The sequence below is a fragment of the Anopheles funestus genome, chromosome 2RL (genome assembly GCF_943734845.2).
Source record: "Anopheles funestus chromosome 2RL, idAnoFuneDA-416_04, whole genome shotgun sequence".
Taxonomy (NCBI): Eukaryota; Metazoa; Arthropoda; class Insecta; order Diptera; family Culicidae; genus Anopheles; species Anopheles funestus.
In genome coordinates, this window is record NC_064598.1 from 91,642,713 (window position 1) to 91,667,176 (window position 24,464).

General features: G+C 42.4%; 1 protein-coding gene and 1 long non-coding RNA gene across 3 annotated transcripts in view; one reads left to right on the plus strand and one right to left on the minus strand.

The window, feature by feature from the left end:
• The window catches only part of LOC125766220 (uncharacterized), a 65,724-nt gene extending 60,220 nt beyond the window's left edge, over positions 1 to 5,504 (minus strand). The window contains exon 1 of the long non-coding RNA XR_007418654.1: positions 46 to 5,504. This is a non-coding gene — a long non-coding RNA (uncharacterized LOC125766220). The remainder of the gene's footprint in view (positions 1 to 45) is intronic.
• The window catches only part of LOC125766210 (uncharacterized), a 163,432-nt gene that overhangs the window by 102,972 nt on the left and 35,996 nt on the right, over positions 1 to 24,464 (plus strand). The window lies entirely within an intron of this gene.

Here is a 24,464-nt window from a genome sequence, read left to right on the forward strand (position 1 = left end):
TTGCCTATAACTCGGTCGGTATCCAACGGATCGCCAATCTTTAACCTGTGGTCGATAGATGGCACCAATGGCTACATTTTCTTCTTGGACGGCCATGCCCTCAGATGTCTGTGCCAGAAGTTATTCGAGGAACCAAGTTCCTTACCCTGTTTGAGAAAATGTAAAATTTTCCTCATTTTTGAGCAATTTAGCAAAATTTATAAATCTGATATATTTTCATGCAAATTTGCTGCAATGTGTTTCTTTTCACTCAGATAATGCTTAAGTGCGCTCCGCTCTTGCAAAAGAGTTACTTGACCCAACACTAGTTGTATCAATGATCTATCAAGCCTTATCAGTGGGTTTTAGACAGTTCCAATACTCACATGTCCCTCTGAGACATGTACTTCCAATTGCAAGAATGCCAATTGCGAAGATTTCTTCGTTAGACATACATTTAAAAGTCACTTGAGGAGCAATAAAAAAGCAAAAATATGGTTTGAAAAAGATACATGTTATAGCAAGATCCTTGATGGGTCTGTATCAGGAATTTCGTCTTCCCTCCAAAAAAAAGTGACCCGCGAAAGAGATGTAAGCAAAATTCATAATTAAAACACCGTCCATGGAGCACATTTCGTATTTCGTACGAACAACAGTTTGGGTGAAGAACGACATCAACAAAAAAAGAAATTTGAGTATTTGAGCTTTCCACAAAACTCGTCACATCGACTTATGTCATCCACAAGCTGGAATTCCTAATATAAGAACGATGGTTTTTTAAGGCCAGCTCTGTTCGGTTCGGGGTTTTCGGTTGGAATCTTCCAGCTCCGACACACTCACACATCCAACCTGCACTGCCGGAAGTTTGATTTGGGGAACGTTGGCGACGACGGCAGGAAGAATGAAGTGCAGCAAAGGCACGGCACGGTTTAAGCTATAGCACAAAATGGCCTTTACTGTTAAGTCTCATCTTTTCTCAACACACAACCCCACAAAGGATGGTGAAACTGGTGACAAAGCAAAAAAAAATTGCTCCAACACGGGTCCATTTCACCCCAAAAACGGGCACCGGAAACGCAAAGGCTACCGATTTATCCTAAGAAGTAAACCCAACAGCAACAAAAAAATACTGTCAAGCAAACGAAACTGGTAACAGCCCGGTGTGTTGGATGGTATACCAGTAGCAAGTGCTAGTGTTTTGCTTACTTTCGCCATTCTGCGATCTCCTCAAACGCCATCTCAAATTCTAGCATCACACACACACACACAAAAACGGGGGCTCAACAAAAAAAAGCGTCCAACAATCCTTCCTGCAGCTCAGAAAAGAACAGTTTACCAAGCCGGCTAGCAAGGAACCAGCCGTAAAACTTGCGCAAATCCTTCCCCCTTTGGTCGCCTTTTTTGTCCTTCGCGCGGATGGGGTGGTGTCCTGTACGAAGGGGGAAGGGGGGGAGGGAGGAGAGGTGTAGGTTTTTTTGTGTGTTACTCCTGTACATAGCACAAGCCGAACAAAAATCGTTACTGCATCGTTTGTTTCCTCTCTTCTCACCTCTTTCCGCCCCTTCGATCCAACACCCCACTTGCCACTTATCTTCCCAATAACACAAAATGCTCTGGGTGAACTACAAACGAGCTACCGTATTTACTGAACCACCACCATCATCCCCGAGTTAAGAACCGGCCACACACCGGGTTTTCCGGGGTGTCGCCCGATAAATACACCAACACAAACGAACAAACCGAAACCATGCTTCGCCCTCTTCCCGACACAACCCATGGACCATCATCGGTGGGATTCGGGAGAAATGAAAAGTGGAAAATTAGATAGACCGGTGCCTTGCCTGCCTTGCTTGCCTGATGGTACATAAATTTCCTGCCCTAGAGAGAGAAACGGAATGTCCCGGCGTTACGCTTCACACGGACACTTTTCCCACGCTTCACTTCATTGGGACGAATATACGTATTGCTGCACAGAACAGCAACTACTACACACACCAAAAAAAAACCACCCCGTACATCAGGGCAAGAACAACCTTACTGCTTGGACGATTAAAGAAAATTCGATTAGTTTTCCCGAGGCTTTTCCAGTTTTTGTGCTGTTTGTTTGGTTTTTCTCTCGCTCTTTCTCTCTCTTCATAGGAAGTAATTGATGCATTTGCAGCATTCCTCCTTTGTTCTCGATTGTTGTTTTGTAATTTTTAATACTCCACTCAATGTCCTTTCCAACGTCTTGTAACATCTTAAAGCAATATCTGCTTTAAGCGGAAATCATTCAATTACTTTCCGCAACGATGCGGATTAACAACACTTTTCAACTTTTACCTTAGAAAACAAAAAAAGAAGTATTAATAACTTAATGACCTTTTCGGAGCCATGCAACCGACAGATCCTTTTGACTTTTTGTCTTTTATAACCTCAAAAAGAAATGTTGGAAAGAAGCTCTTAAGAAAGTGTGCGTGTGGAACCGTTTTCCATTTCCGAATAAAAAAAAAACAACATGACCTTACCATCGAATCGTCCTTTTGGTATTCACTGCAAGCAGTCGCAAGCTGTTGTAATATCATTTTCTCCCTTAACATTTTCCGGTACTCTTGAACACTGTTGTCTCGCCGTTTCCCTGCACGTGTATTCTTTTCGGGTTTTTTTTCCAACAACCAAGTCCAACGAATTTTGTGCAATTAATTTAAATTAAGCAAAGGACGCGCGCGTGTGTGTGGGTTTGCCGAGGGAAAGAAATAAGGAACACTCACACAAATCATTCCCACTCATCCATCCATCGGTTGGCAACACATCGTCGAGGACATTTCATCGTGCCTTCGTGCAAAACTCTCGAAACAAAATGGCCCCCAGCCCCGGCACGGTAAAAGGTGTTCGGTTTTTTTTTCTTCTCCCGGTACCGAATTCGCGCAGATGAAATCCTCCGTCCGTTGGTCTACTTCTTATACCATTTTCCTCTTCTCATCATAAAAAAGACTCTGATTGTAAGGACGAAAACGTTGGAGGTTTTGTTGTCCTTCTTTCTTTCGTTTTTTTTTTCGTCATCAATTTTTCACTCATTCTCCTTGACAAAATTGTCTTTTTTCTCTCTTTGGGTGCTCTTGTCAGTTATCAGGACGTAGCGAAACCCAGATCCCTGTAACTTTTCGGAACCGTATTCTCATCACATTTCGGTTCGAATCCTCTTCTGGCCTTTACTGTCTACCAACCCCAACCCACCCAAAAATTCATCGACATTTGCTAGCGAATGTTCAAAATTGGCTCCACTTTTTGTCCATTTGCTTCAACCAGCATGAACCAACAGCATATTTAGGTGGGGACGAGGTCGATTTTTTCCTACCCGCCGTGGTGTACGAAGGGATGGCGAAAAAACAGGTACGAAAGAAAGATAACGAACGCTTCCGGTTGGATGGTTGGTGACGGATTTTTTTTTCCTGTTTTGCCACCCCCCTGGCTCCCCCCAAAATCCTCCTCCCGACACCATTCATCCACTTTGGGCACCCTTGAGGAGCTACCACATTCTTGTCTCTTTCGTTAACGTCTAATACCACCACCGTGGAAAGTATCGAGCGCATAACGGTGAGAAAAATGAGGAGAACTAGGAATCGAATTTTTGAGACGTTTAAACACACGCATCTTGGAAGCGAGCTGGGGAAAGAAAGGCAAACAAACGTGACGAATAAGAAAAGATGGCTACGAACCATCTTTATCGATGAGATTACGGAAAGATACCATGATGAGCCGAATCGTATCCACAAAACTGATGATGAGAAATTTCTGCAGCAATGTATTTGATACTTAATTTACAATCTGTTAAACTAAACATATGAAAAATTGAATGAAATATTTGCAAAAAAACGAACATTATTATTAAGAGAGATATGAGTTGGAGTCATTTCTGGAAATGACTTCCAGTTGAACTCCAATCTTTTTAGGTAGATCTCAAATCTTTCTCGAATCTCATCAGTTTGCGAAATCTTTGTACATAAGCTTTAATTCATTGTGTACTAATTTCAGCAATTCGGAATGATTGACATCTATGTCAAAGAGATAGATCGAAAAATGAATCAAAATTCTTAACGCCTTCCACTGTAACTTGAACTTCAATTTGAAAATACCAACTTCAGCCAACTTCATTATTGGTTGCTTTATTGATTAGAATCATATATCCCTGAGTCAATCAGTATTTACACTTAACTTACTTTGAAAATAAAAAATGACTCAAAGGCACTAATGTCTCCGGTATTACAAGATCACAAGCATTTAGCGTCACTCAACTATAGTTCTCCGTTTCCACCTCACTCATTGCAAACGATTAATGATTAAACGTTCTTCGCTACATTGGCAGACAGCAACTAGTGTAACAAAACATCGTTTGTCTTAGAAACCACATTCAAAATCTACCCTTTTGTACAATTCCATGGTGGTTTCTCGGTTATACCACCCCTTCTCGCCAAGTCCCCGTCGGAGTGTGGTGAATAATTTATGGAGCATAAAATCGATGAAGCATCAACATAAACGGGAACTGTGAGTGTGTTATCGTTTGTGAATTACACGCTCGGTTGGCGTGGCACTAATGATATGGCATTATCGATGATGAATGGAAAGCTTCTCGAAACGATTTACAATTTACAAACACCGACCGAACAAGAAGTGAAGCGATGTCTAATCGTATATCTGAATATCAAATATCAAGTGATTTTTATTTAGTTGTCACTAAGAACACATTCCATTGATAAGCTTTTTATTGCTGTCAATATTCCTAGTGCTGCGGTAAATAATTATTATTCCAAATAAAAACTTTTCCTTAACTCCATCATCAACCACATCAATTTATTTTCCAGCACGGCCATAATCTCAAATTCATAGCATTGCTTAGTGAATATAGCGATTGATAACCCTGGCTGGTTCGAAGCAACCGTGCGTTAATGCATTGGGAAACACAAAACGCTCCCCGGCAAAAAGTGCCAGAGCGAATCGAACTCTTTCCGCGACTGCCCTCACATGGTCAGCCCGAACGAAAACGGTACCATATTCTAACTTTATCACAGCAGCAGGGACACGGGTGTTCTATCCGTCCGTTGCGAAACCGTAGCAATCAAATTATAATAACCAGGGCCTGAACCAATGCCGAACCAATCTTCGCTGACCTCCGTGACCGCGAGCCCCCGGACAAAAACGGTGCAAAATACACCGTCGAAGGCACGTAAAAAGGGACACATTCGGGCAGCATCGGATGGGTTTGCTCGCTCGTCCCAACGCGCCCTGTGAGAGCCTTTTCTTTTTCCAGATGAACCACCGTCACCACCCATTTTGCCAATTTCATCGAGAGGCATTGGGAGAAAATGAAAATGTACCGTAGAGCAAAAGGATATCCGCGGGAAAAAAGGGAAGTTTTGGTTGCGGGAAAACGCCGGACGAAGGGGGGAATGGTAAGGGCGATGGTATTAGTGCTACCTGCTGCCGAGTTCTGTTGGGTTAAATTTTCCATTCCACCATTGTGTTCGTTTTGTTCGAGATCCCGCGTTGGGTGGGGGTTGGGGGGGGGGGGGGATGCCAAAAGGGTGGGAAAATGGAATTGGAAAAATAGAACCTCTCGGTCGCAGAGAACGGCACAAAATGCGACGCGGGAGGTCACTGCGCAGTGGAAAAAAATGGGAAAGTTATTTTCACTTCCGAAAGTGCAGGATGAGTACGGGTTACGGATTGATCGATAAGTGATGCGAACACGAAGTCAACTCAGCTGTTAGATTATTAAACAATTCAAAACCAGTTAAGCCACTACAGTGCGGAGCGAAAATAAAATAATTTAAAACAATTCTTTCTCTCTATTGAACTTTGATCTATGTGGCTACTAATATTACAGCAACCTTTCAACCAACATCAAACGGATATGAACGATTATTGCAAAGGCAGACACAACGGAGGCCAAAAGGAGATTTTTTTACTCCTTTTTTCCCTTGCTTTTCGTAGCGCAATTGGTATCCTTTCTCGCTCGTATAACCCCCTTCCGCCGTTCGGCTCCAACGTTTACCCTCTCGCAAACAAAGACACTTGTGACATGAAATTCTCAAGCACCCCCAGCAGCAGCAGTCGGTGTCACCCATGTCACGCGTTCGCTTGCCATCCGTGTTGTTGGTGGTCCCGGGTGATTTTATCCGCGAGGCATTTCCTTCGCAACACCACATCCCGACTAGCGACCGATTCTGGAAGTGCAAACCGCTACACACATAGGGAAAAAGTAACGGAAGTAGTAGCTCCCCAAATAATCTCATGAGAAAGAGAGAGAGAAAAAGAGCGAGCTGGAGTTCGTGTCTAGAAGGAAAAGCTTGTGAAACCAGGCCCAAAGGGAAAAAGGGGTGAAGCGATACAGCAAAGTAGGAAAAGTGTGGAGTCGATATCGTGGATGATGTGGATTGTTTTTTTTTTGCGGAGGGAACGTTATACAGGCAACTGGCGGTACACACAGAAAGTTGTGTCGCGCACCGGACGTACTGAAAAGGCTATTGCATACACACCCACAAACAAATTCCGCATCTCATTTTACTCAGCTACACACACACACACACATTCTGCTTCTTATGTTTTTTTTGCTTATGAAGCAAACAGTCGAAATGAATTGCTCCTTCAGAAGGGCGACAAGATTGATGAAGGTTTGCACGATTTTGCTCCGAAGAAAAAATACCAGAAATTGCAGGTATTGGGAGTTGCGTCGGATATCGTTGATGAGAAGCAGTGGTAAGTGGGAAGGAAATGAGCAGGATTGAAACGTTGATTTTCCGTTGTTTTTATTTTGGGTGAACAACCGAGCAATTTTGTTCCGTTTGATGCTTCGTGCAGGAGCTAAAATCTGCACGAGTACTGAGGGACTCATTTGATTGCTCTCTCGCGTTGGAGCAAGAAGTTGAGATTTACCAAGTCGTCGAGATATTGATATGAAATGACACTTTTAACAACACAATCATTTCTGTAGCTTATAGTCTAATGTCTAAGGAACTTCGGCGCTCAAAACATCTGACTCTGAGACAAGAACACTGTCCAAAACTGAGGAATACCTCTTAGACCCGTTCGAGTGGAAAATACTTTGAAGTGATTTTCCATATACAATGTCCAGAAGGACAATGCAGGAGCTCTATGAGATATACTAACTAATGTGCAGCTGTTACACGTTGAATGCTTTGTTGTATGGACAGATCAGGTGTTGGACATCTGCCAACAGGCACGAATTCAACTTGTCAGCCTCCAGAGATCTGGTCATATCATTAGAATGATACTTGACAACCTACTCCAGAAAGGTTTTGTAGGTCTTCCACATGAAGGCGTGATAGACCGGCAACTGAGATGAAGTGATGACGTTAGTTGAAGATCGTGAGTAGTTCTGACGACTCCTAGAGTAAACCAAAATTTTTGGAAAGATGAACCAACTCTTCAGGGTTCTTGACATCCTTTAATTCCTTCCAGACATGCACCCATTGCAATCATGAACCCCTCTTACTTTTATACTTTGTAGTATAAAATAAAATTGCCTCCGCGAATCACCACCAAAAGCCCCAAGAGACCCGATAACAAATTAACTGTGATCCTTTAAATTGATAAGAAGCGTACAACAACAAAAAACGCTCCAGCACTTTGCAACATTATTCATTATCGCTCTACGGCTACTGTCACTTCCGCGGTGCACACAGGAGTAGTGCAACCGTACACCGGAATCCTCCACACCAGGTGTGGGAGGCTTGACTTTCGGGTGCTGTATCTCTCTATTATTTAATTGCTTCAATTTATTGGTCTTTATGGCAATTTGTGCATTCGTCGACCGCGCAGATGGACAGCAGGTAGACGTGTAGCAGGCAGGGTTGGTCCCATAAAGCCGAATGAAAATTTAATGTGAATCCCGCTAATTAGCCGTATGGAAATTCAATTAACCTCCTGCACACAGACTCCCACCCAAACCACCCACACATTGTAACGTTGGTGGGGTGGATATGTAGGGTGGCTGGAGAGCCATATTATGACCTAATTTGGATGCGTGTGAGAAGGATGTGTGACAAGGATGTAAAGGGTGGATTGGGCAAAGCGGGTGGGCATTATGGATTTATACGACAGTATACAAGACACACCAGCGAAAGTGTTGCGCGTGTTTAATGTGTACAGTGACGGCATTCACAAACACACACATACACCCATTTATATGCAGAGTGTGCATGTATGTATGTTAATCAAACGATAGTGAAAGTGAACCGTATAATATTCTAATGTATCCTTTCTAGCGAATAAAACAATCGATTGGTTTGAAAAGGATGTATTAAAGGTTATGTTCACGCAATATTTTATCGCATGTTTATAAACTCATGGAGAATCATAAAGATAAAACGTGTATGATAAAAATCAATTAAAACGAGCACACCAGAGGTATGGACCGGAGAGTACGAAAGAGGAACAGAAGAAACATTCTTTCAACTTAGTTTAACCCTTCGAATAGCTTTTCAACATCACTTCAGTACAATCTCCAAACTGACACTGGAAGTGGAAAATTAGCAATGGAAATTCACTTTGCCGCCAGCACACTAACCACAATATTTTCCCCTTCATTTTTTTTTGGTTGGACGAAATCGTTGTTGGACAAGGTTTGGTTTGGTTACTATTAACGACCCACAATCGATGACGTCATCAACAACAGCAAACGACCGAAAGCAACAGTGCATTGGGGGCCACACAATAACAGCTGTTTGTTTGTTTACGCAACCCTACCCCCTCCCCCCGCCCTACCGACTCACACACACACACACATACAAACAGCCACATAATCCTGTATTTGATATTTGAACGATACTCGTCTGGTGTACAGTGGAAGAATGTATGATAAGCCAGTCATTTACATAAAACAACAGCAAAAAAAAAACAATCCTCCCAACGTCAAACCACCACAAATGCAACATGCCGGATTAGGAAGGATTATTAGGTGCGAATAGATATCATGCCTTCATAATATGATTGTTTAGATACGCTACCACACTATGCAGATTTAAGCCCATTATCTGGATTATTGGAACCTTCCCGATGGTGGTCCAGTACCCAATGGTAAGGCAATTGGTTATAGAAAAAGGGACACATGAATCAAGATGGCCGCCATTTTCGTTATCCTGACTCGCGCACCATGGACTGTCACAAAGGACTGTGGGTTCCGTGACGTTGGGGGATGGATGGGAATGGTGAAACAACAGGATGTCCCAATACTTTCTGACATCGTCCAATTTTTGGGAGCTTTTGCCGGGGCCAAAACTAAGCGAGAACTAGAATGTGTGTGTTTGTGTGTGATAAAAAAAAATGAAAATCATCGAAAAGGACGAACGCAAATACTTTCAACAAAACAGAGGGACGGAGATAGCGCATAAAACCCGAGCGAGAGAGAGAGAGACCAATGATGAGAGTGAGAAGGAACAGCAAATGTTTGTCGCGAGTTGGGGAAAAGGAAAAACAACACTAAAAGAAATGCATCCCGGAAAAGCGCCCACTTTCTCGCGAGGTGAAAATTAAGGAACCGACCCATCCGGCAGAAGCGAGAAAGAGAGGCTCTTCACGGGAAATGGGAAACATTTTTCCGAGAGAAAAGCTTCGCACAGACACACACACACACTCACACTAAATGAAAGGTGAGATTCTCTTTCCGTGAGCGCGAGTGCGCACAAAGCTTTTCCTTTAAGGCATATGTGAAGAAGTGGCACGAAAAAAAGAATCATGGAAAACGTTGGGCAAAAATGTTTCTAATGAGAGGAAAATTAATTGACACACACATATACATCCTTACCTAATAGTACACATACAAGAAGATATTTCTTGCCGTGGAGTTCTTCGTCTCTTGGGAAGGGAGGTGTTAAGTGCTACCAGCAAAATCAATTGAATGGAAATGAAGGTTCTAAATTATAAGTTGCAAAAAAACAAAACACTACATTGTCTTAAATACTTGACACCTTTTGCAACACAAATTCAACAAGTAATTTGAATTTCTCTAATCTCTCTCAGTATAGAATGTGTCCTCTACCTTCAGAATTCCCAGCAGAAATTGATTTCACGACGATAATAGTAAACGAACGATATATTTACAGTTAACGATTAACGTACTCCTACAGCACATTCAAAATCACTTCCGAGTTCTCGCTTCAAACTCTCTTCAACAAAGTTTTACACCTGCTTGGGGCACTTGCCCACAATCTCACCGCGGATCTAATCGCCTCATATCGATTCAGATGGAAAATGGTCGTGGCACCATAGAAACTGCACCATAAATTTACATTCGTCGGCGCACTAGCTGGAAAATTGTAGACTTTTCTGAGGTGTTTAAGGGGGAGAATTCTGGTGGCGGAGACACGCGTACGGCATATATCCACCACCAGCAAAATCCACCAATGAGCAATACCAATATGCAAGAGGCGCGAAACGACCGGCCTCTGCCAATGTATTCTGGTTTCATTTTCTGGAACTCCAATGGTGGAACGACTGCCCACAGACGTTGGGGAATCCACCAGGCAAGGGAAGAACGATGCTGACGAGACTTTCGGAAAACCCGAACCGTCGATGGTTCGATTGCGCAACAAGGGAAACTTTTCCTGCTTCTCGTCCATTCCACTGCAGATACCGTGTCCCCTTCCACACATCATCGACAACTCCAACCGACAAAAAAAAACACTTTTCTCCTTTCGCTGTAGTAAAGGTGCAAAAGCGACGCGCTCATCTCCAGCCACCGACACTGGAAAATTGTCGACGGAATGGAAAACAGAAACCTTACCTCTGGGGCGCCTCTCGAACCATCTCCCGAAGCATTGTCGTTCCATGGCAATGTTCTACTTCCAAACCAGCCAGCAATAGGACAACCGGGTCGGTGGCTTGTGGCAGACTCAAAGCGTCGGGTCACGTATGTGTACGATTTGCAATGGAGCCCGTGGTTCACGAGGTGAAAAACCATTCGTTTGCAGGTGTACAGTGCAAGCCATTCCAGCTACTATTTCTGCAGGACATGCACCAAATGGCTGGTCAATAAATTTCCATTCGATTGCCGGTGATAGAATGGGTGTGAGAGAGAAACTCGTTGCCGTTCGGAAGGACAATTTTACACCACATGAAACGAACACCCTTGTGAACCTGCTAACCCCTTTCGAGAGTTTATGCAGTGCTCTATGCGACAGGAAAAGATGAGTTTATTGATTGCTCCAAAGGCCTTATGCTGAGGTGTCCTGAGATTGATGTTGTAGCAAAATGACTTCAATAAAGCGAAACACTGCAGTATAATAACCTTTCACAACCAACATTAACTGTACATCTGATGTTTAGAAAGAATGAAAATATATCCACTCCACAAATCTCCAAAAAACATCCCAAAAGCATCACCAACATGTGCTCAATTCGTCACAAAAAAAAGGTTTAGAGCAAAAAAAAATGTAAAACCCAAACCTGACAGTACACCAGCACCCATCATCCCAATGCGTCGTGGCAAAATGATATATTACGTATTTATGGAACCAACGTCAGCTATGCTGCACCGTTTTACCGAGAATGCAAAACGGCCGACTTCTGTACTGTCCGTCGGTTGCTGCACAACACTGAACAAAGATAACGACGCTACCGTACGGAAGTTTGTTCGCGTTTCGCTTGTGTCGTTGCGTTGGAATGTGCGTTGGGTTTTGGATGCAATTGCACCTTTCCACCCAATTCCCAATCCTCACTGATCTGCTTCTTGCCGAAACAATACAAATTCCAGCCAAACAAATATCCGTTCATGGTGGAGAGTTATAAAACAATCAAGGGACTCTCTCTTTTCCGTACCTCCAGCCTTACGCCAAAAAGGATTCCATCACACAAACACACACTCAGGCAGCGTCAGGAATACCCGTCACAAACGGGTGAATTCATCTACTACGATCGATAGACAAAAAATGTCAACTATTCATAGTCGTACACCCAAATCTGGGACCCGTGCCTGTGACTCCGTTCGGGATATAGAGTGAGGAATTTGTTCCAATTTTGGCGCTTTGCTTTTATTTCATTGTTTTCCAACGCGTGTAGATATGTGTGCCTAATGGCGAACGTAAACGAGTGTTTGCAGTGCATCAATTTGCAAACATGTATGCATTTTATATGTGATGCAATACTATCTCTTTTTTTAACTTCATTTTTTATGTGTTTCATTTTTTGGGATATTAATGAGATTTCGATTTAGACGACTTACTGCGAAATGATCTACCTTTTAAGAAGTAAAAAAAACCGCAACTAGATAAGTCTCTACCAATTCTGCTCGTCTATTGCCAAATAAAAAGCTTAAAATGGAAAAGCAGGTATACAACCATGCTACCAACACACCAAGAGAGACATAGTTCCATGACAGTTTGCCGACTGCATAGTAAAACACAAACCGATGGTTCGCATGCGTTTGCAACACCGAACCGTGGCTGTGCAGTTCCTCAGCTAAAAAGCACCAGCAAAATCCAATAGATACGTATTACCAGGAGCTTCAATAGCATGGAAGTGCTTACTACCGAAACATTCGGAAAGATGCATGAAGAGACGCCACGGTACCAATATATTAGGACCATTTTCCAATACGTGGCAGCTACTGGCAATATCTAAACATCATCTACTACCAGTTTATAGAGTGGGGAACACATCCGTAAAAACTCAACAAAATAGAGCAAAAACAATTGGATTCTGAGCATGAGCCGTAAGAACTATGGAAGGCGCACTTGCCCAAAGTTGCAATTGCTCAAACTCCAAACAACCCATTTTTAATTAGTTGCATAAATTGTTTTCAAGATATTTTACCAAACTTCCGAAAGATCACTTGCTTTCATTCGAATGTTATTGCAATCGGGAAAAAATAATCATCCTTGCTGAAGGCTCAGTACCCATGCCCAGACGACCAACAACGCTTCTTGGGACTAACGACCCCCGGGGACAGTAATAAAAGCAATGTCATCCTCCATTGGCACACAGCACATTCCACCACACTGGAAGAGAGAGATGCCACCCATTTTGTTTGGTGGGATAGATAGCAAAACATGCTCCAAACGGACGGGAAGCCAAATACATTCGCGTGCACAACACATCCCACACCCCATTTTTCGGGGGTGGGCCATTTCCCACGCCAAACGAGCGACCAAAACACCCGAACCCGACCCAAGTACGGTATGGATGTTGGAAAATTCCAACATGGCCTCCCTTCTCGCGTGCAATGTGATCCCAGGGAATCACAGGGAGCAAGCGAGAAGAAAGGGGGGAGTCGATCCGGACGTGACGGACATAAATTAAATTTATTACTTAGCAATTTTCGGGAGCCTTTACCACGAACATTGAAATGGAAGCAAGCGAGCAGCACAGTACAACGAGAAGAGGAAAAAAAATCCCCCGAAGAGTACCAGCCAAAAACAAGCTCAGTCGATGCTGTTGTCCTTTTTGACCAAAAAGGCTCACCATCGAGAGTGGAGGACACCGTGCTGGGGCTCGGATCGAAGGGAAAGAAAAACAAAACACCACCAAGAACAACCTGCACAAAGGACATTCAACATGCTTCCCCGGGGTTGAGCTCGTTTGGTTGGCTTTCTTTTCCTTTTTTTTTGCCTCTCCCGACAAATGGAAGCCCTCGTGTCGAAGAAAAAGCAAATAGCACATGGAGCATTGGTTTTGGGGTGGAGCAGACGGGTGGGAATTTCACTTCTCCAACAAACGAACGCGGAGCCTGAATGTGTGTGCAGCATAGAAAAGTTATTGCCCACCCGTCTGTTTTACATGCATTTTCCGACTAATGCAACTGGGAGCTTATTCGTCGTGTGTGCGAGTGCGAAAGAACGATAGAGAGAGAGAGAGAAACAGATTCGACCAAGCTTCGATGCTATAAAGGTCCAAACATTCTGTCGATTATTTTCAACCCAAGCTGTTGCGGCTAAAAGCAAACCCCATTAGGAATTATGAATACTTGGAGCAGCTGCAAATAACCGCTCGTACAAAACAAAAAATTGAAATGAAATATATTTTATCAATCCTTTTCCAAAATCAAATTCTTATTTCGAAAACAAATACGTAGTTGTTTAAATGCTTGTAAAAATTTAATTTTCGTTTTTTTATATAAATATGAACTAGAAAATCTTAGATATTGGGTATTGGGTTGACAAGTAGGTTTATAGCGTGTAACAAAAGATGACGCCAGCAGTACATTAATGATAGGAATGTGTGAACATAAATTGTCGGAAAGTAAAAAAATGTATTAATTTTTGATGGTCAATAGTTTGACTAAATTGAGATCGGAAAAACGCTTGAAATATACTTATACACCTAATACAAAGATTGAAACTGATCTGTCTTTCTTTTCACTATTGAAATTGATAAGATCTTTTAGTTCCAAGCTTATCTTTCTTTCTTGTTCTGCTTTTCTCTTCTCCCGTTTTGTTTTATTATGCAAAAGAAAAATATAAAGTCTTCAAATAAACTAAAAAAATGTGTTTTTTCTCATGATGGAATGTCCCAGTTTAAAACGCCTAAACAACTAGACTCCAGGCAATAGATGATGAAAACCCTGGATCTTTCGCTAGATTAGATTTAGTTTTAGGAACGGTAAGAGAGTGTTTGAAACTTTACTAAAGGAATAAAATGGAGGGGAATAAACAAGTAAGCATTACGAAAGGAGATGATGCAAAGCAAGATTGAAAGGTATTTAGATAAAAATTACTTAAACGACCTAATAGTTGCATTCGATGTACTTTTCCAATTTTGCATTTCTTCGACGATTTGTAGTCAAAGGTAAACATCAGCCACACGCCAGAAAAAAAACCAACATTCAAACGATTCAAACATGCAGGTACCTCATTTCATAAGTAAATAAAAATCTAACGTCTTATATCGCTTTTCGAACGCCAACTTGTGAGTTCTGCGTTTCCATGGAAACATTTTCTGAATACTTTTCCACAACTAAAACGCTGCAGAAATGAACCTGACTAACATGTTCCAGTTCTACCACTTCAGTAGGACGATACAAAACATCGATCAAAGGCTTTCGTCCGTGCGGGAACTTTCGTTTTTCGTCCTGAAAGTTTTCATACATCACGCTACGGAACCCACAACTACGAAGAATGGGGAAGTTTAATTTATAGCACATATTAAAAACGATTTTTTCACATGTGTGTGTGATTGAGGATGTTTTACGCAATCGTCACGAACCACGATCGTGGACAAATATGTGTATAAACGGGAAGATAATTATTTGCCACAGATATTAGATAAACTAAACAGCGATGGAAGACGAACACACCAGGAGGCGATGTGCCAATCAAAGGTATGTCTTTAAAATTAACAAAACCCAAAAACGGTAGTAGTGTAAGCGAGATAGTTCGTTGAATGAGAAAGAGATAGCCTTCCACGTTTGGTTTGGCCGGGTTCAGACGGGATTTAATTATGTTTTCCCCCTCCCGTCGGCTGGAAGGAAAATGTCTGGCAGGTAGAAGTGGGCAGATTGAAGAACGCGAAAACGTGACATAAACCTCTGCATACACTTCTGTGTGTTGGAATCATTCCACAACCCGCGACTTCAACGCATTTCCGTACCACCGGACTCGGGAGTCAACATTAGTGTGTGAGTGGGGCATAGAGCACGCAAACTAGATTGATTGACATTTGCCACCAGTTTTCCAACCGGAACTCTCATCTCTTGCCTCATTTTCTCCTTTTATCGGGGCTTTTCATTTTTTCTTCCAAGCCAAGTTTTCCCTATTTCATTTTCACTTTGCACAAATGTTGCTTTTAGCTTCAGAAAGAGTGGTTTTGTAGCGTTTAACAAATCGTTAACAATATACGAATATCGAGAGGACATCGAATAAGTATGAGCTACAATCGATGTAGAAAGAAAAAAGAAAATAGAGCGAGCAAGAAAAACATCCCCCAAAAACGTGATTTTTCTCACCTTTTTTTTACACCTTCCATTAATAAATTGTGAAGATTTTAAATACCCTCTTTCAGGTATTTTCTTCCGCATCGTACTCCAACAAAACAATGCTGACCATTCCCGTGTCAGCAGCCCGTTGCAGCTGTTCCGTTCAATTCACATCACCGCCGGCGGGTGTGTGTGTGTGTTGTGCACTTCATGCAAATTTCATTTGTCTCTTCCTGCTGTTTCTTCCAACTGTTCCATCACCCAAACGCTGTACATTGCTCATCATCACCGTCTTTAGACGCATCGCATGATGGAGTGGAACCAGGGAACGCCGGAACGGTGGCGAAACTGACGAACCGAACGATCGAACGACTCCGCACACTGCTTCAATGCTTCTGTGTCTGTGTTGGTGGTTGGCCGATTCGGCGAAACATCACATCAAACTACAGACCGCTCCACTACATTAAACGGGGAGAACGGCGAGACACCGCCAATGCTCTCATAAACCATCGGATTTTGTCCAACATTTTTTTCTCGCTATCCGTGCCCTCTCACTTTGCTGCCCGTGTACGCAAACACAGCGCCAATAGTCATCCCTTCCACAGATACCGTGCCAACCGCAAAACCCCCGGGGATTTTGTGCGGGTCAAAAGATGAGCCTCCGGAGCTGAGCACTAAAACTTCATCTTATGAAAAGAAATAATGACGCCAATGCACAGTTTGTTGTACTCCGGTTATCTCTAATATCATCTACTATTTTACATGCCACTTTACAGTAAGAGATCGTTTAATTTGCACAGAATTGAAACACATGCAAGAGGAACTCTTCGAACGTTTAATTTCCTCTTCCATTTCGTTCCCTTTTCCATCCCATCCAAACCCAACCCATTTGAGCCGTTTCGTTCAAAGAGGTTTTAGTCGACAGAAAATTAAAAAAAAACACCACAAACCATTTCCATCCGTTCACGCGTCCACGCGCAAATCGCGCATATTTCAGGCACCGGACAACGATCAACGAGAAGTCGTCTAGCGAAGCGGAGTTGATAAAAGTGAGCCTCTATCTCGCGACCATCGAGGTAAGGTAGCAAAAAAAAAACACAAAAGCTAGAGCTCCACACCAACGCACCTTCTTTCTTCGGGGCACCCGAAACAAACCAACTTTGCCGGGAGGAGATCTCTCCCTCCCCCAATATTTTGCCCATTGACTCATGCCCTATTTTGCTTTTTCACTCTTCCGCACACGGTCGCCAGCGCACGGGAATAAGGGGGCGAGTTGGCACAATAATGACCACACCAAACCCTTTTTCTGTTCTTCGCCGTTTGCTTCGGTGTGCCTTTGTCCGTTACGAAACATCATCCACGTACTTGTTTCTGGCTCATGATATGTTTGTGCCCGGGACACGCAAAGAAGTCACTCGCCAGTATAAGGCATGGCCATTGGGTAGGGGTGGTACTGATGGACAAATACTTTAACGAACCTTACCGGTGTGAGCGAATCTTCAAGAACAGGCCAGAATCCAACTCCGAGCCTAGCGGGTATTGATCCGAAAGGCAAACGATGAGTTACCGCTCCTTTTTTTATGTCACTTATCTATCTCCTTGGACATGTTAGCTTCTTCACAGTGAGCTCAAAAGGTTTTCGTCTAGATGGGCATATTATTCATCGGAAAAGAGAAATAATTATTCTCACTTCTGGGTGCCAATATTACTACTTGTACAATACAATTCCTATCGGGACTTTTGATGACTCTTGACTCTTGTGTTGGTTAGGTGTGTTGTACAGAAGAAGAAGTGTTTTGGAGAACAATGAAGAAGAGTGTGATGACCTTGAACCAGTAAAATGAACTAAATTCCAAACATTGTTTGATGCTTGTATGCCGAAGTTAGCCGATTTTGGCAATTTTTCCAAGCTTTTCGCCCATTAGAACCAACCCGTTTTGTAGACACTATTGATTCAAATCGCTATTTGTTTCTTGGAATTTTTTTGATTATCGCAACAAATATCGGCTGTTCATTCTGTCTCGTTGTCAAAACAAGTCTCGTTTCATAGTCTTTCCGATCAAATGATGACTCAATTGTCCGCTGCGGATGCAAACACATCAATAAAAATGCACTGATTTACGATCGGCTAGTGATTAGTTAGGTATTTACAAGGTTAACGCAGGTCTGCTTAGTGCTTAACTTCAGGAGATACATCAATAGCCATAAAAATGAACACTGCGTAATGATCCAAAAAAAAGCTTTAGATCAAGGAGTAGCATTATTGCTATTGAGCACATACTGTTGATCGAAGACTTTTTTGCAAAGAAGCACGAATTTCCATAAGGAATTCAAGACATTCGAACCTCTTAGTCAGATAGAAGGCAAAGCATTACTTCATCATCTTGATCCAGAAACACATCACTTTGTGCCCTACTCCAACCAACCGGTTGTATAGTGTCCCAATCGCGATGATCTTATTTTTAAACTCTACTCTAACTCCAAGGGAACAATTGTTTTATTTTTTGCATATTGCTGTTTGAAGGAGAACAAAAACAACGGACACAAACCGATTAAAAATTTCACTCCAAAAACCCTCCCGCGTATACAGCCAGCGATGGGGTTGATCCGGTCGGCAAAGAAAAGGGAAGTAAGGATGGCTGGGAATGGTTTGGGGATGGTTGGGGATGTTGGCAGAGATGTCGCGCACAACACGGTAAAGCTGTTCTGCGACGCGCTAAAACAACACAACCAACCGGAAGGGAGAAGGGTTGGTTGACGAAGTGGCGGAGGGTGGGGGTGGCAGAAACGGGCTGAAATAGTGCGGGCGCCTTGCGCCCTTTGCCTTGCCCATTTCCCGGTTTGCCGAGGGAATAACGTTTTTGGGGCGGAAGCCCAACGACGGCATCATCCACCCAACGGTGGGAGAAGGCTGAATGCTTCACGGTGAGGAGAACGAGTAGAAGGCGAAAGAAAAGAAAGACCAGGACCGAAGCATGAAACGCACACGAAAAAATTGGCCATTGCCAAGAAATGGACGAGCATTGGGTCGTACTAAAGGGGCAGGGGATGACAGGGGATGACCAGGGGACCTCCTGAAGTGGAGATGAAATGAGTGCGAGAACGTTTAATCGCAGCAAGCAAGACACACGGCGAAGAACCGAAAGCGAGAGAGAGAGAGAGAGACAGAACATGAGCGCGAAAGCAATAGCGAAAAAAAAGGTAGCCAAAGATGTCTCGCGGGTTCGTTCGGATTGCGTTTAAAAGCAACAACAGCAAAGCAAAAACGACACGGGGTGCTTTTAGCGGAACGGGTGCCGTACAGCCCCAAGAGCAACCCCCGTGTGTATGTGTGTGGAAAATGAATGATTTATTTTTACTTCTTTTTCCTACTTTGACTACACACACTTCGCCACACCTGCGCATAGCGTTTTTTTTTTACATTGATTTGACCGGACGACGACAACCGATGCCGATTGTGGACGCTTGGAGCGGATAACTTCGCTTCTCATGAGACTACACTGTACCATTCTTCCCTTCATTTCGGTTCGTTCGTCCATCTTTACCAAACCCTTCACCAACCTATAAACCACTAAAATCAATCCAAGCAATGCATTATTTCTTGGCTTGCGTTTGTCCGCTCGTGCAATGATCGAAGCAGGCCGTACAAACAGCGTCAGGCGAAAGGCGAAAGAAGCGAAAGGCAGCACAGTGAAGATGCTAAAGATGAGCTCGGGCTTCAAGTTGTATTTGTTTGCTTAATTAAACATTCATCTGACCTAAAGAAAATTGAAGCTCTAGAGCAAACTTAGAAAGCAATAACACTCTTGACACTTTCGCAGCTTTCATGTGAAGATTAACGCATCATTCATAGGTAAAGAATACGTTGCTGTTGGAGTAAAAGCAGCCGAACCGAGACTTCTCTGTTTCTGCTAAACAAAATTGGAACAAAATTCCAAAGAAGATGAACAGGAAAGCTTCTCGCACAGATCAAAACAGGCGCAACTAGTGAAGCATAATAATGATACTTTTAATTGAATTTTAATTCCGGTAAATAAGACCGGGTGATACGGTAACACGTTGTGTTATCAATTAATGTTTTTTGTTTGCTGTCAAACAAAATCTACGATTGCAGTGAGTCATGTACGACCAAAACGAAACGCAAATGGGAGAACGCACGCAAACTCCCATTGAAACGCACCATACGTTTATACCTCGTAGGTGCACGGGTTCAAATGATGACGCGGTAAGACAAGGGGATGATATTTGGGAAAGTTTTAACTGCATCTCCTAACGATTACATCATGCATCGGGAATGAAGTGCATAAATGGAAGGGTAATATAATTGATTGATTAAAACGTATTAACACTTACCTGAAAAAAATTAAACTTTTCCTCAGTCAATTATAACACTTTGTTATGAACTTGTTTGCTGATGCACTGCTAAAACGTTGGCTCCACTTTAACAAACAACGCCACTAGTGTAGATAATATTTTCGTTTGTTTTGTTTGTAAACAATTTTTCTGAATTTCCCGACAGCACCAACACCGATCACCACCGTATCATATAGATTAAACCCCCGTTTGCTATTCCCTCTCAAGAATGGTCAAAAACACCGACTACTTTTCTCCTTTAACAACGAAAGAAACTATTTTCGATGCGTACCAGTCTGTGGTTGCTTTTTTAATTTGCTCGCCTTCTAAACATCGAATGGATGCCATCTCTGGGGTTTTGTCATGTCACTAGAGCAAACGCGAAAATCAAACGATAAAAGAACACGCACACCATCACCACAGTACGCGCATCGGGTTCAATTGAAACACAAAGAGAAGCGTTGTGGCCCTTTTACCGGCTAGCACGCACACTCCTGCACACGGGCACGCACAAGCAACATAACTACGGGAGAATGATTTTGTTTTGCATCTACATACCCAACTTCGCTACGGCGTCTTTATTTTGCGAAACATAAAATTGACTTTAAAAATAGAATGCCACCACACGCGCCTGTCTCGTCGATGTTGGGCTGTTGTGTGTCCAACGCTTGGTTTGATTTTATATTCGTGCAAAAGTTTGCAATGTACTCACGGTCACGGACGCTACCAGAATCGAACTTCTCTCTCACTCTAGCCTCCTTCGCGTTGGCTGTTACCGTGCCGTAGGGAAACAAATTTGGCAACGTTTTTACGTGTATACCACCATTATTCGCAAGCCGTTTTCCGACACAGAAAGAAACACTGCAGGGAAGATGTGCGTGAAGACACCAACACATCGCACTGAGATGTAGCAGCATATGCCGTATTATGTCTCACCATTTTACTGTCACCAAGGAAACGACAGAATACAGTTTTTTATGCTGTTTTCTCCCTTTGCACTTTGCACGCATAAACACACACGTTAGTCGTGCGTGAATTAATACACGATTCCCGTGAAAGAACTACACGGACAAACAGACAGAGAACGTGTAATACGTCTGGCGTCATCAGCGCAGTTCGAGGTTACCGTGCACTTGCCAAAGATGCGACCAGCGTGCGTTTATTTTTGACGATTCGTTTCGCGGTGCCAACAACCCTCTGTGCACACTGTTCGATAGTCGTATAACAGCCCCGCGGACAAATTTAAAGAAAGTTCTCTGCGTCTCACCCATTTCCTACTCTGTTTCACCAATACTTGGTGACGACCTTTGCTGGAGACGGAAGTGTGTGCGCAAGCGTTATCGTGTTTTGTGTAGTGATTCTTTGCACCGGTAAGGTAAGTAATGTGAAAACTAGTGATTGTGATTAGAGAACTAATACTAATCCATGTGTTTTATGCGTAGTGAATCCCATCGCGTCAATCAGCTGATCAGCTGATGGAAAGGGTTTGACCTCGAAGCGGAAAGGGTGGAGAGTGCTGAATACTCGCCGTCTTGAAAGGTACGCACTTTAACACTCGCAAAGAGTTTAAGAAAAAAAAAACAAAGTGTAAAGTTTTCTCATGTGTGTCTGTTTTTTTCTTCTATACATTTACAGAAACCACTGACGAACCCCATCCCACCGTTCGCTTCGCAGAACGCCGGCAAATTAATTGTTCGATTTTTTTCGGAAGCATTCTGCAAATTTTTTCTGTGCAAATATTTCCAACTTAAAAAAAAATCCGTTCACATAGTACATAACTTGCAGGAATAAATAAATGGAAAAATATCAATATTGAATGTGCTTCGTAACGTGGAAATAAGTATTCAATTCTTTAATACGACACATAAGCGATGCTTTAAAGCAAATGCGATTGTCGTCAATATTTTTTTTTTTGCTCGGTTAGAACGGCCTGGCCGTATCAAGACTTATTTTACCACGTAGCAGGATAGTCAGTCCATGCTACGGGGAGACGGTCCGGATGGGATTTGAACTCGGTCCCTGCCGTGTGGACGGGCGCCGTTTTTCACATGCACCACCGGACCGCCCCTAGTCGTAGATATTTAAGTTACGCGGATTTCTCTATAACGCATTATTCGCGTATCTTGAGTTATTATCTTATTATTACTGTGCAAAAACTGTGTAACCTGAACAACCGAAAGTAATGGATCTAACCGGCAATATCCAACAGTTTGAATCGATTCAAAAAGTATCGGAATTTTGACATCTTCTTGAACTGAACCGAAAACCACGGATCGAACCTGTAAAAATGTCGCATCTTTGAATCTGACTTGAATCGAACCTAAAGTATCGTGAACATGTTTCACTTCAAAAAAAGAATCGAAGAAGAAAGATAGACCCAGTAAAGTATCGGAACTTTTTTGTCAGGTTCGGATCGAATCGTCCGTTTGCTGCCTGGGGAAGTCCTGCAACATTGCTGCCTGGGATGCACACAACGGATGGTTGCTCTGTGCAACCACATGGCGTATGCCGTATGTACGCTTGTATACAAGCCTGCAAGCTTGCAAGCTAATTTATAATTAGCGTTGGTAGCAAAGTCTGTAGAGTAATGAGTTCTCGGAATAGGGTTTGTTTATATCGACATCTTGGATTTGTATTCTGGCAGTTAGATGTTCTTGGTTATGTATTGATGACTTGTTTACTGAAATAATTTCAGCGCTCGTAGTTTTGGCGACAGTCGTTGCAACGTTAAAATGCGAGGAATATATGTACTATTCCATAAATTTCCATTGCGCATTGTGTTATACGATAATCACACTATTAAAAGATTTCGTTTTAAAATAAAATCTAGAACAAATAACCGTAGGATACCTTGAAACAAAATCATGTTTACATTTTTTTGGAGCAGCTGAAGCAGCCTCCAAAACAACCGTACACATACAACTGCACAACATCGTGTAGGGGCTTCGGACACCCCTCTATTACTCAAAACCCCTCTATTACGAGGCCTCATTACTCTACAGACTTTGGTTGGTAGCCAAATTAGCTTTATTTTGTCCCGTTCTTTCCTTCGCTTTCCCTTTCTTTCCCTGATTGACGCGATGGGATTAACTACGCATAAAACACATGGATTAGAATTAGTTCTCTAATCACAATCACTAGTTTTCACATTACTTACCTTACCGGTACAAGGCATCAACACAAAACACGATAACGCTTGCGCACACACCTCCGCCTCCAGCAAAGGCCAAACTCATATGAATACGCCAAAGACAGGGCAAAAGCAATTTTGCAGTGAAAGAAAGAAGACAGCGAAAAACAATATAATGCCACACTTAGTGTTGGGTCAGGAGCGAAAGAGGTACCTGAATCGCTCCGCTCATCTTATTGTGCGCGCTCCCGCACAGCCCACGGGAAAAAGAGGTAGCTCCGTACGGAGCGCTACACGCAGGAGCGATTGTGCGATGCGCTCCCATTTAAAACTTTCGTAAGGCCATTTCATAGCCCTAACTTTTTTTGAGCAATGCAGCAAAATTTATAAATGTGATATATTTTCATGCAAATTTGTTGCAATACGTTTCTTTTCACTCAAATAATGCTTTAAACACAAAAAAGAATAAAAAATCAGAAAAAAATTTTAAAAAAATTTTCAACTCGAAAATTTCATAAGGCTTACCCCTTACGATTTTTTTGGGAAATTTTGCAAAAAAATTTAAATTGTTTTATTTTAATGCCAATAGGTTGCAATGAGTTTCTTTTCACTCAAATAATGCTTGAAATAAAAAAAAGAGTGAAAAATAATAAAAAATCAAAAAATTCAAACAATTGAAAATTTACTAAGGCTCATTTTTGCACCAAGTTTTGCCTATAACTCGGTCGGTATCCAACGGATCGCCAATCTTTAACCTGTGGTCGATAGATGGCATCAATGGCTACATTTTCTTCTTGGACGGCCATGCCCTCAGATGTCTGTGCCAGAAGTTATTCGAGGAACCAAGTTCCTTACCCTGTTTGAGAAAATGTAAAATTTTCCTCATTTTTGCACCAAGTTTTGCCTATAACTCGGTCGGTATCCAACGGATCTCCAATCTTCAACCTGTGGTCGATAGATGGCACGAATGGCTACATTTTCTTCTTGGACGGCCATGCCCTCAGATGTCTGTATGTCTGTATAGATGTCTCAGATGTTTCTATAAATATGCTAATCTCCTAAGGCTATATAGACTTAGGCTTTTTTTTTAAGTAATAT